The sequence below is a fragment of the Sylvia atricapilla genome, chromosome 1, assembly GCF_009819655.1.
Source record: "Sylvia atricapilla isolate bSylAtr1 chromosome 1, bSylAtr1.pri, whole genome shotgun sequence".
Taxonomy (NCBI): domain Eukaryota; kingdom Metazoa; phylum Chordata; class Aves; order Passeriformes; family Sylviidae; genus Sylvia; species Sylvia atricapilla.
The window spans coordinates 87,925,917-87,946,282 of record NC_089140.1 but is presented as its reverse complement, the minus strand read 5'-3'; the positions used below and the strand labels follow the sequence as shown (position 1 = coordinate 87,946,282).

Below are 20,366 nucleotides of genomic sequence, written 5' to 3'. Positions count from 1 at the left end.
ATCTGTGCAGAGAACAGTAGAACAGGAGAAAACTAGAGGAACAGCTTCAGGGTTTATGCATTGTTGTCTTGTGTTTGAAATGACAGAAACCAGCTGTGAATATTCCACCCTGGGACCAGGCCTGCCTGATGCCCAGTCAGAGTATCAAGTCAAATTGCACATGCTCTGTTTCATCCAGGAGCTTTATGTGATATCTATCAAAGTTCCTAAAGAACTCAGTGATCAAAAAACTGATGATCCCCTCTAAGAAAAAAGGCCCTGAGGCTTTTGTGCTTGAGGTTCTTGTGATGGAAAAAATCCAGCCTGGAAACAAGTAAGCAATAAAAATTTTCGCATTAATTCACTTCACAGTGCTAACTCTCCTCTCCATAATCATCTCAGTGAATCAGCTCTTCCCAATTGCTTGCCCCCTGCTACTCAGCAATGCACAACAGAATGTATGCATTTTAGAAAACAAGCACCATTTCCCTTGTGGCTATTCTTCCTTGTGACCTAGAGAAAGTTTTTGCCCAAGTTTTCTGAAGGAATGGCTGTAATATATCATAATACTTCCATGCTAAAAAGGCAAAAATATGTACGAGAATAAAAAAGGACCATTTCACCTAAACAGAACTTCAATCTGAGCTGCAAAGTTTGTTTTGAACTTGCATTTTCAGGGATCTCAGCATCTGTAATTTTTGCATCTACATTACAGGCCTCAAACTTTGCACACTATTTCCTAGTCAATGAAAATATCTGATTTAGCTCTTAAGTTTAAATATAGCATCTGTAACACTGTAGCATCTAGGGAGTCCAAACAATATGGCCATACTCCTTAGAGTTCTAAACTCTTTAGAAGCAATAGGCAAGGAAGGAGAGGTATTTGGGGCAGTCCTGTATGATAAGGAAGCATTTCCACTGTCTAGAGCTTTATGATGGGCTGAAGGTTTATGAATGTTTAGAGGGAAGGCCAATAGGGCAGATATCCTGATGGGATTCTGTTATAGACCACCCAAGCACTTATAGAATATAGCAAGGGAGGTTTACAATGGATATTAGGAAACATTTTTTTCACTGAAAACATTGGCATAAGTTGCCCAGGGAAGTTTATGAGTTACCATCCCTGGAGGTATTAAAAAGACATGTAGATGTGGCACTGAGGGACATGATTTAGTGGTGGACTTGGCAGTGTTGGATTAATGGTTGGATTTAATGACCTCAAGTGTCTCTTCCAACATTAATGATTCTGTGATTCTAACACTGAGTCAGGCAGGCTGCAGAAAATATACTTTGCCACCAAATTTTGTACTCTATATATGCTAGTACTATATGTAAAAACTCCAGCACATTCCACTGGCATAAGAACCAGAGGCCAGTTTCCTTTCTACTGTGTATTGGAATGGCTCAACCAGTTGACTTCAAATAGCCCATGTTATTTCATTCCAGTAAGGAGTTTGCCCCAAGCGTCTTGCTAACAGTTTTGATCATAAATGCTAAAAGGGTAGTAATCCTCAAGCTCAAATGAATTTACACACTAGATTTCTATGGCTCAGAAGAAGCAAAAGCTGCTCAATCTACTGTGAAAAGCAGGAATTTGTCTAAAAAATGAAAAACCAAACAGTGTTGTCAAAATATACATCTATATGAGGGTTCCAAAACATAAATTATTCATTCCTAAGCACAGCTAAATATTATGGATGGCAGCCCATAGCTGCCATGTGCCATGTGCTTTTCTGGAAGCTTCTCATAAGGAAGGTGAATACTGAAATCTTTAAACTGTGACTCATGCAAAGCAAAAAACCCATTGAAGCCACCAGGACCATGCATCTTGCTGTGGGGTGGGTGATTTATACTTCCGCTTCACAGTGCAAGACAAGAAATCTTAAGTATCATATGGGATAGCTGATGCCACACTTAATTTTTGTACCCAAAATATGAGTTACAGCAAGAGACTAAATAAGATCAAGATGTGAATCACAGGATTGTTAAAGTTTGAAGGGACCATTGGAGATCATCCAGTCCAACCGCCCTGCCAAGGCAGAGTCACCTAAATCAGGTTACACAGGAATGCATTCAGGTGGGTTTGGAATGTCTCCACAGAGGGAGACTCCACAACCTCCATGGGCAGTCTCTTCCCTGGGCTCTGACATCCTCAATGTAAAGAAGTTCTTCCTCATGTTGAGGTGGATCTTCTTGTGGTTTTATTTACAGCCTTTGCTCCCCATCCTGTCACTGGGAACCACTGAAAAGAGCCTGGCATCATCCTCTTGACACCTGCCTTTGAGATATTTATATGCACTGATAAGATCTCTTCTCAGTCTTGTCCAGACTAAACACCCCCAACTCTTCCAGTCTCTCCTCATTAGAGAGGTGCTCCAGACCCCAAATGATCTTTGTGGCCTCTGCTGGACCCTCTCCATTACCTCCTTGTCTTTTTTGTGCTGAGGAGCCCAGAACTGGACACAGCACTCCAGAGGTGGCCTCACTAGGGCTGAGTAGAGGGACAGGATCACCTCTCTTGACCTGCTGGCCACATTTTTCCCAATGCACCCCAGGATCCCTCTGGCCCTCCTGGCCACAAGGGCACTGCTGCCTCATTGTCATCTTGTCACCCAGCAAGGCTCCCAGCTCCTTCTCTGCAGAGCTTCTCTCCATAAGGTCACACCCCAGCCTGTGCTGGACTTGGGGTTATTCCTCCCCAGAACCCTGCACTGGCCCTTGCTGAACCTCATCAGGTTTCTCTCTGCCTAACTCTCCAGCCTTTGAAGGTCCTGCTGAATGGCAGCACAGCCGTCAGGTGAATCTGCCACTCCCCACAGTTTTGTACCATCAGCACAAGATGGTACAACACACTACTTCTGTAGGCCTAGATTTATTGCACGTATTTAATGATTACCCTGAAGACGAGATAATAGCCAATCACTAATTAAGTTAGTCAGATATGAAGAAAGCTATTACAAATTTTGAGTGACCTCTGATTCAAATGGGGACTGTGATAGCAGGGAAAAATGCCAGACAGCCAATTAAAGATCTGCTGATTGAGTAGAGCAACAGGAACTGCTCATGTGGATTTCCAGATATAAACTAGCTATTGTAACTCAGGGAAAAATCACAAGTTTAATGTGAACACCTCTTTTCCTTAAAGAAACACACATCTGCTCAAAAGACATTGATATCAGCTGCAAAAAAATATTAAGAAAGGTAGTACTGGAGTTACGGCTTATAACTTCCTGGAACAGCATTTTCTTGCTGGTTACCTAGCTTAAAAACAAAAACCAAACCAACCAAACAAACCCCAAAACCCAGGACAAAACAAACCAAACCAAAATCAAGCCAAAAAACCCCCAAACAAACAAACGGCAATGAAAAAGAAGCAATAATACCTGAAGAATGTTATGACAATGAAAAACTTGCTCAAAAGACAAAGAGATATACTAAAGACAAAAGACAAACCAGAAGTCCTTTTTAACATAACCGTTTCTCAAGAAAAGTATTTTTTACACTTTTTATTCAGCTACAATTTTGTAAATATGTCTTGGAAGTTTCTACTGTAATTGTTGCAGAGGATTAAAAGAAATGGCCCCAGTGTTTTCAATGAGACAAAGAAGATGAAGAAACACAATAATATTACACAATGGTAAGGATCATGTAAAATACTTCAACAGAACATAATTAAACTGTGTTAAACATTGCTGTGGAGTGCATTTATAAGTCATAGTTAGGTTAAAACAGTGAAGATGACAACATATTTTTTCTGCTCACATTAACAGTACCAGGTGAAGTTAATATGAATGTGAATTCAAATTCCCAAGCAGAAATAAAATCTAAGCTCTCTTGTGTGAAGTTACTCTAAGATGTGACTCTTGATACCATATGTTAGTAAGAGAATAAATCTTATTTCTTTAAGTGGAATCTTGATCAAGAGGAAGTTAGGAGCACATAAAAATTTATACATCATATATACATAATTTACATTTCATACATACATATGAAAACTGTCACCAAAAATTCAATTCTCACTCTTATCTTTGAAGTCCCACAAACAACACCACCTCAGCAACAAGATGCTGATTTCAAGTTCAAGAGCCCTTGTGAGCCTGAAACAACCTAAGTCCCAGAATCTCAGATCTGGTTTATTTCTGTGGTGTTTGTAGTAACCTATACTACACAGGTATAACTTGGAACACTCACTTCAATGTGAGGGATCCCATTTCCAGGCTCTCCCCACCTTGAAGCAGTGTGGACACCACCTCTGCAGCAGAAATAGAAGCTGCTTTGGAAAAGAGGACCTGGGACTGTTTCACTAGCCATACTACAGCCAGAGCAAAGTTGCCAATTTCATGCAGCTGGAAGAAAGGAGAGAGGACAGCCCTGGGCAGCTTGGAAAGGGAGGGAAGAGCCGTTGGTTTCACACAAACAGCAAGGTCCCACAAATCTGTTGGGCAGCTGTGGTGACCACAAATCCTGATGAGTCCTTTAAAAAAATCCTGCTGTGGGGACCTACCTCTGGAGAAGAGCTCAGACTTCACAGCCTGTAGGCACTGGACTCTGGTCAGCCTTTGCTACAGGCTATTTCAAGGCTGTTTCTGCTACGTTTGCAGGTTTCCAGCCAATTCTGGCATGCACTACAGAGGGAGATTGTGTGTCCCAGCTCCATGCCTTTACTGAGCCTTCCTGGGACAGGCTACTGAAGACACCTGTTTCAGCCCTAAATATGACAGCAGAGAAGCACAGTGGCTACATCCTGCCCTTTGTTCTCCCAGCTACAGCATTGCTGGCCCAAGAATGTAAGCACGTCACAATTCCCCCACCAACTGCAGTTGGAAGTGCATTGCATCTTCTATGCTTTGATTTAACTCTACTCTGTATCTTGCAGCTGAGAACAAAAGCATTGTCCTTGTGACAAATTTCCTCACTGTAATAATACAGAGACTAACAACATTGAAGGGAAGAAAAAAAAATAGAAAAGAAGTGCATTAGACAAATAATAAACCACAAATCACTACAGTGGCAAGACTAAATGTGAAACCTCTAATTACACATTTAATCATTTGTCAATGTCTTATTTTCTTGAAGTAATGTTCATGAAGCTTCAATAAGATTTGAATCTGAGGTTGATTTTATGTGTGAACTGCAAAAGCAATACATATAGAAATGGTTTAAAGAATAAAAAAAATTATTAACTTTAATCTTCAGCTATGTTGACATCTTATGTTGAACACCTTTATTGCTCTCAGTCACACTGGTCCTCATTTAGTGTCAAATCATGACTGTGTCAGAACACAACAGGCCCTTCTCCATTGCACAGATACTACATAAAATACCATCCTTTTGAAAAATAAGTAATCATCTGTACATGTGGCTCTTGATTCCCTTAAATTGGCTTGTTGGTATTTGACAGAACCCCTGACTCACTGCTGTGAACTGGAGAAAATGCTCCAGAACATGCTACTGTCTCTGCTCCTACCACCTTTTGAAACAGACAAAGCCAGAAAGAAAAGGGAATCATTTAATCAATTTCTGACTATTACATAAGGCTACTGCATGTTTGCTTCTCAGCTAGGTAATTTTTTCTTTATTGTGTTTTGCAAACAAGAAGAAGTTGCTTAGGAAAAGCAGGGAACACAGGCCCACATGCATAGGATTTTAAAGTTCCTAAAAAGTACACTCAGCACTGGGAAAATTATTTTCTTCCTTTCTTTCCTCTTTTGGATCTATTTTTGAATCATGAGGAGTTTGGACTGATTCAGTAATAGAAATTTCTGTTTCACCTACAACATTTGAAAATGGCTTTGGCAGCACAGCACAAGAACACACATTTAACAGCAGCCCTTGCTCCTTATACAGAACTTCCTGTCTATCATATCCAAGTTCAATACTAAAACTGAAAATATAGGAAGTATTGGGCTTAGTGCTTCTGAAGGCACATGAGGCACTAGTGTCAGAGTCCTGCAAGCATGACCCATTTTGATCTTTTTCTCAACAATTACTAAAAGGATAAATAATTCCTGAGGCAATGCTCAAAGCAGGCTCACTCACTGTGTACCTGACAACACATGACTGAGATGACAGGACATTTACTCACCCTGCCAGCCAGATGATCTGTAGGTCTTTGGGGTTTTTCTCTCTTTCTCTTCTCTAGTCCACTCATGCATCAGGTTCCTTAGAGATATGGGACAGCCAAGTGAATTTACTTTTCTTGCTCTGGTTGTAAGATAGTTACCTGTGACAGAGAAGATAAAGAGATCAAATGTGGCGTATTAGGGCACTGGAACAATAATTTCCAATCATACTGTAATTCAGGTAGTTCTTGCCTCCTGCCTTCAATAGTAGCCAATATTGAGGCATAAGAACCCCAAGAGTTGATTTAAAAATAAGAAGCCTTACTAAGGGGCATTACTGTTTAGCAAGTGCCAGAATCTTTTATGCTGCCCTATTTAGTTGTAGAGAAATAATATACGTGAGTAGAGTTTTCAGTGGTTTAATTAATTTTACTAGTTAACAGATGGCATTTCAAATAGATGCATTTAGTTAGATGCATTTACTTTTAGTTTCTATCCCACTGTTCAGATATTACAATAATCTGTTCTGAAATATTAATTCAATCTCACCATTCTACATATATTCTCTTCCCTGTGCCTTCTCTAAGCTATTTTTCTACTGTTTTTCAGTTCAGAACATCCAGAATGAAGATTATTCACTAGTATTATGGCCTTTTTTTTTTTTTTTTTTTTTTTTTTTAATACCTACAGACTTTTCCTCTTTAAGGATGAACTGCTCAGAACTAAATATATTCTAGAATTGTGACCAGTCATTTCTGTTTCCCTCTTTTCCTTCCTGTGCCACCAAGTGAGCTACCAGTTCAAAGCCAAGCATGATAACCATCTATGTCAGTTTTCTGCTCCATTTCCTTTAAAAACACATCTGATAAAGAGGTGGAAGAGGAGACTTTGGAACACATATACAGATCATATCCTCTAAAACCACTGGACCACAATGGGTTAAGGAGAGAAAAGCAGACATGCAAACCCCAAACATGCTGCATTTAAGAACAATATAAAAAGCAGAAATGGGTAAATGTCTAGCTTTGTAGACATCCCCTGAATAAGTTTTTTCATTTTGTGAACTGAATAGCCAAGATACAGAAATAACTGAGGGAGAAAGGAACCAAGCATAGGTCATTATTTTAATTGCCTCACAAAGTCAAAAATACAAAGGACTTTCAGTAGGGGCTACTTTGGAGGTAAAATTGGAAACTTCTCTTCAGAGAGTTTGCTATTAAAGGTCAGCGTATCGAAATCTATCGTCTCACTTTAGATCAGTTATAAAGCTACTATAAATAAATTCTCCTATATGGTACATTGTCATTGATTCCCACTTCAGTGTAATCAGCACTGCAGACACAGGAAATTCCTAAAATAAACAGGAGAATTCTCTACTTACTGCACCTAAAAAGGAGTCAGGAGTTCTGTATTTATAATTCCAGATATTTGTTACAATAAGTAATTCACTGTAATTTAAGATATGCGTAATACTTGCTATAGAGCAAATTATTTTATTATGATTTCAATGAACAAATCTACTGTATCAAAATACAGTGTAGCTATGACAACAGTAATTCATAGTTTACCACGGTCTTTACTACTAAGTAAATTAAATAATTTTGCTGAATTGTTTCTTAATAATAAAAATGTGATAACCTGCAAGTAGTAGTGTCAGCATTTACTGTTCTTAAAACTAGGCCAATGTCTTCTTTGACAATTGTAAATCCATCAAAATATCTTTCTTGGACAAAACCAGACCATACAGCTGGAAAATATAGTGCCTTTTCTACTGAAGCTACTAAAGAACTCATATGGTGATTGCTCCAAAGTTCTAGGCAAGAAACTCCAGCAAAACCCAACAAGATTAAAAAGAAAACAAAATACTGTAATAATTTTACTCACATGCAAATGAAAAATCATGCTAAAAAGAATCCCTTGTGGGAACAGATTGTTTTGATATCTTTCACCTTACCCTGTGTATCTTGCTGAAAAATATTTAGGAGTGTGAACATGGAAGCATATTTTTTTGTCTAAAAAAAATATAAACCAAATATTTGCATCAACTTTTTTGACAGCTCCAACTGAAATGTGTCTCCTGAAAGCCAAGACAGCAAAAGGGGCCCAGAAGAGGAAGCTGGAAACAGCTTCCCCAGTGCAGTGGGACCTCCCAGGTTGCCATGTGGCAAGCAAGCAAGGCACAGCAGATGGAGAGCAAGAGGATGAAGTGGTCGGGAAAGCTACTTGGGAACAATGCAGAACTTCCTTCCTCTGGACTGCTTGGATGAAACTGGGGAAGCCAGACCTCAGCTGGATTTGAAACTGGTGAGGAACATGAGAAACAACCAGATGAGCTTCTAGGGGAACAAAAGGAAGTCTGAGAAACAGGTTGTTGGGAGAGGCTGGCCAATCTCCATCCTTCTAGATACTCCAAATTCAGCAGAACAAGGCTGGGAGTGAGGTCATCTAATTTTTTCTTGCTTAGACTAGGACATTGTCGATACCCTCCAGAGCCCTTCAGAACTCTATTCTAACAAACGAGTTGCTGTGATTCAATGACATAATTTAATTTGCCTGCAGTTTTCATCCCTCTGAATAAAAGAAGGGTGAACAGAAGAATAAAAATTGGAAGGAAAAAAAAGCAAAAAAAATATCTCATCTTTAGTAATTTACTCAAAGATAGAACACTGAATTTGAACAACAACAACAAAAAAATGCAAACAGGTAAAACTACTAGACTATTATTACAGCTTTATTTTATCTTTTATCACTCTCCATCACCTGTACGATTTTGTAAGCCATTCATCCTGTTCCACTTTTTTTTTTCACTAAAAGTGAAGTGGCAATACACAGGACTTGGAGATTTTGAGTCCGGCCTTCACAAGAGGACTTATAGTGGCCCTTTGTTTCACCTGATATTTCCCTGAACAGAAAACTTTCACTCTACCATGGATTGGCACCAGACTATAGGCACTATAATTTTTCCAGGTGCATGGTCCATCTGTTTCTCCCTCTTTGCCTCTTCATGTTTACCCAAAAAAGCACAAGAATTTAGCACCATACACTTTTCCAGCCTGAGTAAGCAGCTTAATTATTCAGACAAAATAGCATTGATTTGAAAGTGTCTGAACAAATGAAATTCAGGCTTGCCAACCTCATTGAGAAGGACAGCCAACCTGCTTAGGGAATTTCCAATTGTGTTACTTACAGTTCTTGTTTCTTTCTTTTATTTCAGGGTCATTTGATGCAATACAGAGCAAATTCTGGCAATCACACAGCTGCTTTTGAAATCAGAGGAGCCTTTGCTAAAGAGGCAGACCTTCAGCTTCCTCTGAATTCAAAAGCAACCTCTGTGCACCCAAAGACAATACATGAATCAGAGAAATTGACAGCTGACAGTGATAAAAAATAAAAGAGTAGGCGCAATTCAGCATCCACTAAAATGAATGGGACCATTATGTCTCTGAATGAGCTACCCTCAAACATGAAGTAAATATCACACTCTCTTGTTGACTCCTTCATGGACCATAAATTCTAGTTTCCTTAATGTCATTATGTCATTCCACAGGTTCATTTTTTAATAACCCATGCCTTGTCTCCTTCAGTATTTCCAAGGGTACGTATTTAGACAATGCACAATAATCTTCCACAGTAATCACTTTTATCACAGCAGTCATGCTACAAAATAGAGACCTTATTATACTCCATTTACTAAATGTAGATGGAAATCAACTTCTTGGGCTATAAATGGACAGTATTACTCATTATGTTATTTGCTATAATAGTTGAACACCAATGAGTTGCAGATCCAACAAATATCTAAAAATGGCTATGCAAAAAGCCTTAAAATTAAGTTCTTGACAGATAATAACTATTGATGTACACCCCTACTCTTTATGTTATGAACAATACGTACATTATATTTATGCAGAAGAAACCAGTATTTAAAACTCTTACATTTATCATAAAAATAGATTTTATTACAGAAAACAGTGCCTTGCCATAAGAGATTTACAACTGATTAAAAAGGATGGCTTGTCCTAAAACACTTACATGATTGCATGCAAAGAAAACAGATGGTCTGTGTAACAGTAATTTGATTTCTTCCAGTAAACATTACTCATGATATAGAAAATGCTTATGCTGATCTACTCCAGAATGATGTGTGCGCTTTGCCCCTCTCTTTAAATGAAGCCTGTAATTCTGTTCAAGAAACATCACTGCTGCTCTGGTTTCCCAACAAATCAAATAAAATCAGGTCGTCTAATGCATCATTCCTCACTTAAGAGCCTGACAACACAAAGATTAATTTTAACTTTTCACTCTCCCAAAAGTGCTTAACATAATGCCATGCTCCCTACTCATTTAGTCCTTTTTGTAATGGTTCTTCAGGACAAAAAGAATACTATTTCTACCTTTGTCTCTGCGAGAAGCATCACAAGGCAAAATTCAATGTTTATTCTCTTCTGGCTGCATCTAACATTCTTCTCCTTTATATAACTGCAGGTATGAGAAGGAAGGAAAAGTCTTACTGGTAAGTCTTCATCTGTCCACCTCAAATTTTGTTCTATCTCTTGGGTCTCACCAAGAATGTTGCTCAGGGAAATTCAGCATCCACATTTCCCCTACTCAAGCTTTCTGCTTCCCAAACATCGAATGAAAAACTGCCTGCCTTTGTAAGGCAGACAACCCTCATGGGGCTGTTTAAATCACTAAAGTTCTTGGAAACCTAACCGTGGATGGGAACTCTGTCACTTGTTCACACATGATAATAATGGTCTGGGGTGATAAAGGGTTCTTGTTGCCTTTTACAGCTCTTTTTGCATGGGATGAATACAGACAGATCTTTCTCAAAGGCACAAATTTAACCCCTAAGAAAGCATCCTTAAACATTTTCCTATATTTCACAGGAACTTCACACCTGGGTATGTTTCGTCATCTGCAAGTAATAATATTCCTGCTGGAATGTAACCCTATGTGTCATTATCTTGTCTTGTTTCATTACTGTTGCTTCACCTGACTGGCCTGGACTTACCCCAGCCAAATGAAGTTAGGGCACAATCCTATTAAGTGCCTGCTGGGAACACCCTAAGCTGCCGCTCTTGTCAGTGGGAATTAAGGGTTCTCGGCACATTGTAACAGGTACTCAGACCCTTGAGAAATTGGACTCTTAATTAGATATTCCCTCATGACATTGTGAGATTATTTAATGTTCTGACAAGATGCCTCAGCAATCTCACAGACCCTGAATTAACTATCCTGGAAGAGCTCTTTGCCAATCGCAGTTCCGCGAAACCTTTGTCATGCGTGGCCATGGAAGCAAATTGCATTTCATGGAGCATATGAAATGATTTACCCAACGAGTTGGCTGAGTTATATATAACATGAAATACTGGCCAGGTTTGACATGTCCAGTTTTAAATAGCTGGGGGTTTTTTTTGTCCCTTTCCTCTTCCCTTGTGTGTGCCCTCCCCTCCACTCTTCGAGGCACACTTTTCATTGTCCCACTTGCTGGCAGAGCTCAGCAGCAGCAGCAGCAGTCCTTGTGGCAACACGGGATGATTCATCACACAATCTACATGAGGCAGATTAATACTGCCAGAGCAGTCCCTTATTATAAATTTCCTTTTCTCTGTCTGGCTCATCTCCATTATAGTATTTGTTACTCAGATGTAAATTTTCAGCTTAAGCCTATCCATCCAGGGGCTACTGAAGTTTTTTAATCTACATTGAAAAGTTAAAAAAAAAACCCCAGCAGAGTAAACATTTCTGCCTTGCAGCTGATGCCATGTTATCAAACACATCAATAAAAGCTACACTAAGCATGAAAAACAAAGCATAAATAGAAGAAGTGCTAAATGACACAGTATATCACATACAAATGCACAAAACAATGGTCATCTTTTCATCATTCCCTATGCATATCAGCTTTAGGCACAATCACCTCGGGGAAAAGACATAGATTTAAATATTTTCCATAGGATTTTAGCACTGTGATTACTAAAGCCTGGCTCAAGTTTGCAAATTTATGGTTATCAGCAATCACTACTCATGTCCCATCCACTCTGTAGAAAAGAAAGCCAGAGAAGTATTTGGACCACCTACCTAAATCCTGCAACACCCAAATACCCACCTCAGGTCCAACGACTGTAGTCAGGGCATATCAGATACCAAAACCGAAACGTGTGTTGCAGGTAAAAAAAATAATAGAAACAATGACTGTCATGAGAGGCATTAAATAACACTCCGAAGGTTGTGTTTTTAGGAAAAGCTTTATTAAACTTTTAACTTCTCTACCCCTGCTTGCAAGATACTTTATGAGACCACTAGGATGATACAGCAGCACTTGCATGCTCTCTGCAGTGGCTTGTAGTTTCTTTGTTTGCAACTGCTTTTTAAGAAGTGTACTCAAATTCACTTTTTGTGGTCACAATTTCTATTAAGTCTAAATCAAACAATTTGCAGAAATACAGCTTCTCCCAGCCGTCCTCCCAACCAAGACATGGCTCTTGCTTTACCTGCCTACATTTAAGGAACTTTTTTCATGCTCATATGGTTAATATTTCTATGAACAATTTATTTTTTTTAATGAGGCTTCAACACAACCTTAAATTTTGTCTCACAAGCACCATCAAATCCACTTCCACAAAGAGGAATCAAACTTTAGCTAAATCATTCAACCAACCAGTTTCAACTATAACAAAACCAGGTCCTTGAGTGCTTTATGCATTCTGGCAAGCATCTTATTTGCCAGGAGTGGATTAAATAACACTATCTGTATTATTCTAATAGTGTGGGAGATCATATAAAATATTTATATTGTGATCTGCAGACAAAATGCCTACTCTAAATTATGCTCCACAAGCTCAGCAAGATATTATATTGATAGAAAAACACCTCAGTTTAAATAATTGGGCAATTTCAGTTATTCTTTATTCTATGAATCTCATATAGTTTTGCTGTTTCCCCCTTGGGAATGCTATCTATTTTAGTAAGTACTATTTTCCACGTTCAAGGGTTTCCTGTGTACTAGTGCAAGTATCTCACCCACATAATACTGAATCACAGGGCCAACAAAGACATAAACAGAAAAAACCAGAAATGCTGTTTGGGCAGGTCAGTGTTCTGCCTGAGCTTCCTTATAATATATATATTTTACATAAATATATTTATAGGCTATCAGACATTTCTTACTACACAGCTATGAAGAAATTTGCTTAAGGTTGAATTTTCACGCACTTCCAAACTGGCAAACAAAGAAGGTTTTTAAAGTTATTTGCAAAAAATGTATTCACAAACCCCCTTCTTTGTGGTGAGTAGAACCAAACTACATGTGCAGGAATAATGTTTGTAAATACCAAATATACAGTCTCTCTTCAGAGTTGTTTTTTGCTTTACCTGGGTTTCTCCAATTCACTATATGACTATGTGTGACTGCTTTAGGATCACAAGCTCATTCTCAAAGATTTGACTTGTTTCAGCTGGCTGAAGTTTTAACTTGAATTTTGTAAACAACAAGAGCAACATTTTCCCCACGTTTCATGATTACACAGTGCAGGACAGTTAGCATTAGATCCTGCACTGAGCTAAAAGCAGAGTACCTGTGCTCATGATGTTTTATACAGCCCCAGGACAATGTGGCATAAGAGAGGCATTCCTATGCAGAGTTTTCCCTGGGTAGGTGCATTTTCATTCAGTCTGGAGCCAGTAATGACAACTCACTGAATCCGCACCTCTAACCCTTATGGTGCTTTGCTGAGTGTCAGCATCCTGGAGAGGAATGCAGAGGGAAAGCAAAAGTGGTACAAACTGGACTGCACTGTGCCTCTCCCTTCATTGGCAGAAGGCATCAGTAGCAATCCTACTGCAGGTCCATGCAGCCCTTCACATGCCATGGGCAGGCATGGTCTTTGAAGATTGGTATCTCTGCTAACAGCTGAGGTCATCTGTAAAGATGTCCAAGTTATTGGCTCTTTACTGGCCTTTGGGAATCTTCTCCCAATGCTGTCACATGTGGTCTTGTCTGCACTTAGATTCAATGACTACTGTAGGCTGGTCTTGCCATTTTGCAATTTCTCTGACAAAACCAGCCCTACAATGCTGCTGTTGATATGCAAGGTTCACCTCCTCCAGTGAATGGGCAGGCTTTGCCCTTCAGCTTTACTCCCATTTGTAAGGGTAGGCACAGACAAGAGCAGCAGGAGGAAGGGAAGCTGGAAGGGTTTTTCTTGGCCCTCTTGTTCTTGTCAGTTCTGCCTCAGGTCCATCCACACCATTCGGCAAGGACAAAGACACAGCTGCAAATTCCACCTCTACCAATGAGAAACAGAATAAAGAAATGCCTGTTTTTCCTAATGCCTCCTCACTACATGAGTCTGCTCCTTTATTTTGTAGGCATCTCTTACTGCAGTGTCCTCCAGCACTTGCTCCCCTATCTGCAGTAACATATTTGTAAGTAAATATTTGCATTTCCCTTCACAGGTCTGATTTCTTCTCACTTTCTCAACCTGCTCCTTTTCAGTAAAACACCCTCAGTGTTTCCTGCACTCCCACCAGACCTTTTCTCGTTTTACTGTCTCCAGGAGAGTAAAGAGATACAGCCAGAAAAGAGATCAATAGACATCCATAACCCAGTAAGAACTCTTCCCATGTATTAGGCTTCCAAATGATATTTCAATACAAATTTATCACCTCCCTTACCAGTGGCTAGTAAAGCACTCAGGCAAACAACCCCGTCTCTAGGTTACTGCTTTAATGATACTTAAAATTTTTAAATAAAACAGAATCAGTTCTCAATCATTCCAAATAGAGAAAGAAGTTTTGTACTGCTTTTTTTCCCCGGTTACCATCAACTATAAATGTACAGAAATTATCAAATTAATTTTGCTTATGACTCAATAAATACACATCTCAGTAAATAGTTTTTATTAAAGAAATAATCATGACAATAGAATTCTCCAAGTACTTAAAATACTTCATTTAGATTTGTTACATGACTGAGACCCTAAAAGAACATCCACAAATCTATTCCTTCACTATCTTTGACACAAACCAAGGAACAAGAGAGAAACCTCCTGCCTGCTTAAGCAAGCATTTCCCCTGGAGCAAAATAGAAGAGCTTCTCACATTAATAGGAGAACCCTCCCCAGTATTCCTTCAGAAGTAGAAAGATGTTTGATTTTCACTTCCTAGAATGACTAGATATGAATTCCCTCACTTGTGTAGACATAACCTTAGCATCAGTCACTGTTGACTGATCAACTGTTGACTATTTCATGCTGTTTACTCCAAACAACAAGCAACTCAGGGTGTGGCCAGGCTTCTCACAAGCCTGAAGCTTATATAAGAACTGCATCTGGCACAACATTTCAGGTAGACTCCATTAGTCTGATATTGTCTAAGTGAAAAAAACAGCAAACCCAAGAGTGTGCAGTCCCACAACAGGATTGCACTCAGAGCAAAGCTGAGCTGCACATTTTACATTCAAACAGCCTGTTTGACATTTGGATGCTTTGCAGACCAAGGGGGGCAGATAAGAATTCAAGTCAAGCCAGGCACTCGATCACTTTAGAGCATGTCCCAAGATGGCAAGGATGGTTGAAATTTTACATCTGCTCTTTTGAAGACCTGGTCAACAAATATAGACGAGCAAATACAGACCAAACATTTGAGTGAGGACAGCTGTGTCAGACACAAAGAGGAAACCTACTGTGCTTTGAATTTCTTTGATCTATGACCTTCAGTGACAACATGATGCCAACAAGTGGGATTCTATTGATGCAGTCCTCCACCCCTGCTAAAATAAGAACAAGGTTCCCCCAATAATGAATTTAATATTAAAACTTGTTCAGAGAGAGTTTTTTTTCAGGTTCTCAGTGAAAGTCGTGTTTGGCTTTATGGCTTGTCACGGCTGACATGATTCTTAATCAGAGCTCCTCTAAAAACACAGTGAATAGATAATAATATCTAGAAAACTAGGACATTAAAACTTTGATTCACATTACACATCTCTAGTCTTATCATGCATTATGCATTGCTGTACTATATTTTGAAGGAAACTGCTGTGACGTGTTTTCAGCATGAGATATATGCATGACCACAGTCCACAGCATATCAAAAAACCAGGATTCTGATCTGTGAAAGATGTTCACATAATTAGGCAAAACTGCAGTAGAGGAACATTTTGCCCCAACCCAGAAATATTTTGGGTTGATAATGAAACAGTTGGATTCCATATTAACACAAGCATATTTTGTGGGAGTTACAGTTTATGTGCATCAGCAGCCCAGTGTCAAGGAAAATTAGTTTCCCTAAAACTTCAGTTTGCCAAGTGAAGTCTGTCATTGGAATTAATCAAACTCCAGTTAGTATGCAATAAAGATCCATAGCTGCCTACTTTTATAGTGTTAGTTTTGCTTTTTAAAGCAATGGTAATTATTGACAAATTGGTATTGACTCTGATCTCTTTAGCTGTTATGTAGATAAATTTTCATCCTTTTAATTTACTTGGCAGTGTTAATATCACATCCCCACTATAATGATGTGACTGAATTTAAAGATTCATAAATTTAATACTACAGTACATATCAAGGTTAAAAGAGGGAGAATTCCCTTATCAGTATGAAGGACTCGTACAGTTTACAGCAATACTAGATGAAATTACCCTTTTGTCTTTCAATAAGCAGAAATCTCCTGCAGTGGCAAATGTTCATAATGGACTGTTTAATCTTGACAATCATCTGAAAAGCATCTAATTCAATTAAAGCTTTAGGCCAAAGTGATCTCTCTTTTCGCAATTAAATATTTATGTTAACACACATATCACTTAATTGGCATAACATATCAAAGGATATTAAATGATTGTACAGTGTGCAAGGACTGAAAAAAGGCTCTAGCACAGGTTTAAAAGTCTTTTCCCTATTAAACAGTAAGTAAAAAATTTTAAGAGTGAGAAAGGGCATCAAAGATACAATAATAAGCAAGAATTAGGAAAACTGAGAATTTAATGATCATTAGCTCTATGCTATTACTACACTAACTGCTGGCAGTACAAGCTGTATGACAAGTCACCAGAACTGCTGCGTTCACAGAAGCCACATTAACTAAAAGCTAGGAATTGAGGGAAGGAACAGGAGCAGAGATTAGAGAGCTCTTATACTCAACAGTAGGTCTATGTATTCTTGGTCATTAATCACTGCTGAACACTTGATTCCAGAGCTGTGCCAAAGAAGCTGTAAGTGGCACAACACATTCTATGTCAACATGAACTGTATAACGAAACAATATTTACAGCCTACATCATCTCAACAAAGATCAAAAGAATGTATCACATTTTATTCAATTATCTGGCAGAGCCACACAAATTGGAAACATCATTTTCAGGGTTTTTTTATGCCTTTTTCTTGGGGAATTAGAACATATCTGTGAAGAGGAGGAGGTGAGAATTTGTCTGAATAGTTGCTAAAATTAACTGAAACGTGCAGTTACAGGCCATCTCTTCGGTTAACAAGGACTTACTGATACCATTTTATTTACTGAGAAGTTGACTTCTACACTACCAAGTAGCTCAATGGGGAACATTCAAGCAATTTAATGGAGAAAAATAATAAATTAACCTTTTTCATACTACTTTTTGAGGTCTTACAGGGTGTACTGTTAAAACCACTTTTTGGGGTTTTTTTTCTCTCTATCAAAGGCAAAAGAAAAAAAATTAACTTGTGTCGTCAAGCAGGACCACTTCAAGGGATTAGCTGTGATGTAATCACATGTGACTGCACATTTATACAGCCATTTGGAAGTGTAAAAGCTGTTCATTGATGTTGCAAATATTAGCAAATAAAGCCTGTTTAAGCTAAAGTGTCAACACTTTAAGCTGGCATGAACAGATGCTGCTACCAAATGTAGCCCTGGATCTCTCAGCTAACACTGCTGCCTTTGTGGGTGTAACCCACGCTGGTTCCTTCCAGAAACACTGGTGGTAACAACAGAGAAAGCACAGGCTTAGAAATAAGGAAGTTGGGCAGAAGGAGGACAGGATCTCTTCCTTCAGTGGCAGTAGAAGTTTGAAGTTCTTGATCTCATGTCCACCCTCTCTCCTAGCAGTAGAAAAGGAAGCAAACTCAAAACCAGAGGAACTCTTCATTCCACATTCCAGAATTATCTGCCACACTCAACCATGAGCATACTTCCAATTATTTGCTAATGAAAGAAGAAAATATGACACCTTGTCAGAAATTATGGTATCTAGAATTGATACCATAATTTCACACTCTAGAATTGAAGCCCTTCTTACAGGAAAGCATACCAAAGGATGAGTAATAAATATCTAGCAAATAAGAATAACGTCTGTGAGAAGACAAGGGAATTTTAAAACTGGGGTTGTGTTGTGCAGAACCAAAAATGGAAACATAAGGTGCAAATCTTCTAGGGGTAAGATCTCAGAATTGAAACAAAGTCATGTAAGCATGACTGGTTATTTTAGCCATATATTTCTCAGAAATGCAGTCTGTGTACTCTCCCAAGGGTTTATTTTTAAAATTATGCCAATATCTAGTATTCATCTCAAACTTCAGTGAATTTGGAAAAGCCTGCTCCTTATACACAACCTGATCACTACTGCACTTAACAAGGACTTTTACAGGAGCAGCTGTTTATGAATCTTTCCAACACATTTCGTTGCACATTCCTTTGGCTATTTGCAATGAACTTTCTCACAATTCATTCCTCTAAAGCAGATTATATGCTATTCATCAGGGTTCTTTGGGCTATGTTTCACAGTTAAGAACATTTTTTCCCCTGACCACCTTTAGAAACAGAAGGAAGTATACATGAAAGATTTATTAAGAAAACTTAAATCTTGGTGGACTGAGCAGTTGATGAAGGTTTTCTTCAGAAGTATAATGTGAAATGGCTGCACTTGATCACAGCATATAGTTCAGTACTCTGTCTTTGATAATAAGGAAAAACAGATATTCATGGTGATAAAACAATTAAGAATCAGCCAAATAAAGAAATTTTGTAATCATTGTGTTTGGGACTTTCTGAGCCTGGACTGTTTTATCCTTATTCAGTCTTGAGACATCACTTTAAAACATATTTTTAAAATAAGCATTGCAACTATGCATACTTTAAGCAGCTAAATAGTGTAGAATTTAGAGTATTTCTGTACATTTAAAAAATTCTGTGAATTCTTTTGATGACTTCTGTTTCTTGTGTTATCAGAAACACTGAACACTTAGTTTTCTTAAACAATACCATTTCATATTCAACCATATCATATCTCAGTTTTCTCTTTTCGAAGGTAAAAAACTAGGCAGTAAAATAACAGATGATATTCAGTATCAATAAATTCAAATGAATATGTAGAGAAAGAAAATGCCCTTTTTACTCTTCAAATACCCTGCTAGGTCTAGCTACTGCTGTTGATGAAACAGATCTCAAAATCAGCATGGACATACTAGTGAAAATATCTAGTCAGTTTCAGTGTTGGTCAAAAAAGCAAATATATCAGTATTGAAAACCTGTAAAGGAACTGAAAACAAAACAACTAATAATAAATAATAAAACAATAATAATAAATGAATAATGATAATATCAAAATAATAGCAAAACAATTTTGTTATTTTATTCATATTGATATTAATAACATTGTTATTATTCGTTGTTGTTATTATTATGGTAACGTAAAACAATAGCATGTCTCCATGCTTCCACTGATTCACAGAGTTCTGCTCCACACTCTGTGAGAAAAAATACAGTTAGACACAACAAGCTATATATATTATACACTATAGCAAATAGAGATCTCAACAGGTTGGAGGACTAGGCCAATAGGAATTGCATAATATTTAACAAAGATATTTATAGGATCCTGAATCTGTGGTGGAATAATCCCAAGCAGCAGTACAGGCCAAGGACTGACTGGCTGAGCTGTGCATGCTTGTAGCAACAAAACCAACCTGGGGTCTTGACTGCGGCAGCCAAAGTAAACCCAGCAAGTTTATCACTGCTTTGTTTGGTATTTGTTAGGTCACACCTGGAATATTGTGTCCAGTTCTGAACTCCCACTTCAAAAGAGACACTGAATTATTGGAGGTGGTTCAGTGAAGAGCCACCAAGCTGATGCCCATTGAAAGGTGAAAGGAATTCAGCTCACTCAACTGAAAGGGAGGGGGAATCTAATCACATGCTCTCAGTATCTAGAGGGGGGTTATAGAGAAGATGGACATGGTCTTTTCACAAGGACACAGCAAAAGGAAAAGAAGCAATGAGCATCAGTTGCTTCAAAAGGCAATTTCATCAGACTACAGGAAAAAGTTCTTCACTTTGAGAACAACTAAATGTTGG

At 38.4% G+C, this 20,366-nt stretch overlaps 1 protein-coding gene across 3 annotated transcripts in view; it reads right to left on the bottom strand.

Annotated features, from left to right (window-relative positions):
- LOC136366277 (poly(rC)-binding protein 3-like) overlaps positions 1-20,366 on the bottom strand; it is a 497,612-nt gene that overhangs the window by 386,724 nt on the left and 90,522 nt on the right. For all 3 annotated transcript variants that reach the window (XM_066327277.1, XM_066327274.1, XM_066327290.1), the window contains exon 2: positions 6,065-6,202. The gene's annotated coding sequence lies outside the window, so the exon portion shown is untranslated. The remainder of the gene's footprint in view (positions 1-6,064; positions 6,203-20,366) is intronic.